The following is a 4326-nucleotide window of genomic DNA, read 5'->3' on the forward strand; positions in this document are numbered from 1 at the left end:
AATGCTCCAGATCTTTTCGAGGAATTTCAGAGATTCAAACAACATGTGACTTTTATTTTTAAAGGCCCACTGTCAAAAGCAAACGATAAAGATCGTTCGGGCTGGCTAGGTATGTGGATCGGCCGACAGGGCCATGAAGTGTATAAAACTTTAAGATGGGAAGAAGGGGAGGAAGACAACCCAAACGTAATCATGAACAAGTTAGAAACGTATGTCAGACCAAGGAAAAACAAGAGAATTGCAAGATTCAAGCTGAGAGAAAGGAAACAAAAAGTCGGTGAGAATTTTGACAATTTTGTGAAGGACCTTAAGTTAATTCTCATGGACTGTGATTATGGAAATCCAGATGACATCTTAATTGACAGTATTATTGCAGGAGTTTCTCATTCCAAAATTCAAGAACGTCTGTTAGACCAGGGTCAAGATTTGACACTTGCAAAAGCCCTAGACATTGGTAGGCAATTTGAAGTATCTCAAATGCACCTCACTATGATTAGAGGAGAAGATCAGAAAGTTTCGTCTCTTAAAGACACAAGACACAAGCCACACAAACGTAACAGTAGAAAATCCGAGAGGAAACAGCATCAAGATCCAAACAAGAACTCTAAAACAAACAGTGATCAAGGGACCTGTGGCAAGTGTGGTCTAGAAATAAGCAAAGCACACACTGATGGGAAGTGTCCAGCCAAAAACACTATATGCAACTACTGTAAAAAGCCAAACCATTGGATCCAGGTGTGCACAAAGAGAAAACGCAAACAAGTTCACACTTTACAAGAAGCTCAATCAGATGACGACAACGAGTTTGACAGCGAATCTGAGGACGACCTTCTGCAAATTCATTCTCTTCAGCATAAGCAAGAAAAAGACAGTGATGACAAGTGGATTGAAACAGTACAAATCAGCGACAAACCAGCAACAGTTCGTATTGACACGGGTGCCAAGTGTAATATCATTGTGAAAACATGTTTTGACAAACTCAATATCCAGTGTGAATTAGCCAAGTCATCAAGAGTCCTCCGGTCCTATTCTAACCACAAGATATATCCAGAAGGAGCTGTTCAGCTACCTGTGAAGTACGAAGGTAAAACTATACCCGTCACTTTCCTCATCATTGATATTGACCAAGAAAACGTGATCAGTGGAGACACGTCTGAAAAGCTAGGACTCATAGCTCAAGTGAATCTGACAAGTGACAGCTCAGAATCCGTTAAACAATTTGCGGATTTCCCGGAACTCGTGAAAACAACAGGGACCCTCCCAGGAGAGTACTGTATAAAGCTTGATCCAGACGCAAGGGGAGTTGTTCACCCTCCTCGTAGACAACCAGCAGCCCTGAAACCAAAGATCGTGGAAAAACTCCATGAGATGGAAGAAAATGGCTACACCGTCAAGGTTGAAGAACCCACAGAGTGGGTCAGTTCCATGGTGGTCTCCATCCAAAAGGACAAAATCAGAATATGCATCGACCCAAAGGACTTGAATAAAGCCATCTTGAGAGAGCATCATCCCCTTAAGACCATAGAAGAGGTCGTAGCTAATATTCCTGGGACCAAGGTATTCTCAACTCTTGACGCCAAATCAGGGTTTCTACAGATCAAGCTCGACAAGAAGTCATCATACCTAACAACATTCAATATTCCCATCGGAAGGTATCGTTGGCTCAGACTACCGTTTGGTATCAAGTCCGCTCCCGAGATTTATCAACAGATTATGGATCAGATGCTTGAAGGCATCAATGGTGCAGCTGCTATTATGGATGATATCCTCATCGCAGGAGTCGACACAGCTCAGCACGATGAAATTCTGAAACAAGTTGTAGAGCGAGCAACCAGATACAATCTCAAGCTAAACTTTGACAAGTGCTCTATCCGGAAATCGGAAGTCCACTACGTCGGACACATTGTGTCTGCTGAGGGCTTGAGACGAGACCCAGCAAAAGTACAGGCGATTACTGAAATGCCTGCACCCGAGGACTAAGAAGGAGTCCGAAGACTACTAGGACTTGTCCAGTACCTAGCAAAGTTCCTTCCAGATCTCAGCAAAGTTGATGCGCCTCTACGAATCCTACTGAAATCATGTTTCACTGGGACCATGAACAGCAAGACAGCTTTGACAAGCTGAAGAAGATGTGCAGCTCACCACCAGTACTCGCTCTCTTCGATGTCAACCAACCTGTTGAAATCCAGTGTGACGCATCACAGTCAGGCTTGGGAGCAGTCCTGATTCAGAATTCCAGACCAGTTGCATTCACCTCAAGGTCACTTACAGAGACAGAAAAGCGCTACGCGGAAATTGAAAAAGAGATGTTGTCAATTGTGTACGCAGCCAGCAAGTTTCATTGCTACATCTTTGGGAAAGAGACTGTTGTGTATAATGACCACAAGCCCCTAGAGATCATTTGCAAGAAACCAATCCTCTCTGCACCCATGAGACTGCAGAGGATGTTGTTAAAGCTGCAATCCTATGATCTTGTAGTGAATTACAGGAAAGGCTCTGACATGCAGGCAGCTGATGCTTTGTCTAGAGCATATTTGAACACAGCTCACACTAGCTCTGAAGTCTTAGATTCGGACAGAGTCCACATGTTGGATATCACTCCAGACAGATATGAAGAAATCAGAGACCTCACACTTAAAGAGCTCAAGTATGTGACAGAAGTTGTCCTAAATGGATGGCCAGACGACAGAAGAAACGTCCCAATTGAAGCCCGTCCATACTGGGATTCACGTGACCAACTCTCAGTAGCAGATGGCATCATTTACAAGGGCTTGCGCATTGTCATACCACCTACTCTTCGCAGACACATGATCAACATCATCCATGAGTCCCATCTGGGAATGGTGAAGAGCAAACAGAGAGCTCGTGAAGTGATGTATTGGCCATGTATGAACGACGAGATAGAACATGCCATCAGAGACTGTGACAAGTGTGCTGAACACTCAAGGAGACAACAAAGTGAGCCCCTCCAACCTACTCCACCACCAGACTTACCTTACCAGATGGTTGGGAGTGATCTATTCGACTTCCAGGGCCGAAAATACCTGGTCCTCGTCGACTATTATTCCAAGTACATCGATGCCATAGAGGTCAAGTCTCTTACTGCATCATCCACCATTGAAGCTATGAAATCGGTGTTCACCATCCACGGAATACCGAGCAAACTGAGAACAGACAACGGTCCACAGTTTGATTGTGCAGAGTTCAGCAACTTCTGTAAGTCCTATGGTATTCTACACGAAACGTCAAGTCCACACTTCCAAAGTTCCAACGGGGAAGCTGAAAGGGCAGTCCAAACAGTCAAAAATATGTGGAGGAAGAGCGAAGACAAGTACCTGGCACTCCTCGACTACAGGACAACCCCTCTGGAAGGAATCAACCTGTCTCCGGCCCAGCTACTAATGAGCAGGCGTCCTCGAAACACACTTCCTGCAGCACGTGAGATACTCATTCCTCAACCTTACAACAGGCAAGAGACCAAACGCCACTTGACTCTTGAGAAGCAAAAGCAAAAGTTCTACCACGATGCTAAGAACCCCTCCCAGAGCTTCAGCCAGGAGACCAAGTTAGACTCGCTCCAGTTGACACTGGAAAGTCATGGAAGCCCGGAGTAATCCAGAGTCACCACTCCAAACCCAGATCGTATCACGTCACCACTGATGTCGGGACTTACAGGCGGAACCGCAAGTTTCTCAGGAAAGTCACAATTCCAGCAAACACGAGCAGTCAGTCCACCCGACAACTTGGAGAAATGCAGTTCACCCCAAACGTCACACCACCACCGCCGTTCGCCGAACCATACTCTGTGCAACATGGCGCACTACCTTCACCTCGCAGAGATGTCAGCAGCCCAGTCACCACCACCCTGGCAGTCAATCCGACTGTCACCACCAGATCAGGCAGACGTGTAGCACCACCCAGCAGGCTTGATCTGTGAATGACTCTTAAAGTGCTAGGGTCATACATTAAGTTCAACGTTAACAGTAGTTAGGTTTCTTCTGAAAGACTTTTGCCGTATACGTAACTTTCAGTGACATTTCACATTTACGCTACCAGTGCTATAATCTTATCCCTCATTCATGGACTCTTAATCTTAAGGAGGGAGATGTAACGTAATTGCCTTAAGCGGCATTCTTTTATTTATGTCCCAAGCGACATTCCATTTATTATGTTGTAAGCGGCTAACCGGAAATAAACAGACATGTGCTCCCGCCCGCCATAGTTGGTTATCTTACAAGAACTAATAAGGATGGCATTGCAAATTGGCAGTGCAGAACACCTGGTTGTTCAGCAACTATCTTTGCTTGGAGTATTTCCGAAGTACAT

The sequence above is a fragment of the Haliotis asinina genome, chromosome 3 (assembly GCF_037392515.1).
Source record: "Haliotis asinina isolate JCU_RB_2024 chromosome 3, JCU_Hal_asi_v2, whole genome shotgun sequence".
NCBI lineage: Eukaryota > Metazoa > Mollusca > Gastropoda > Lepetellida > Haliotidae > Haliotis > Haliotis asinina.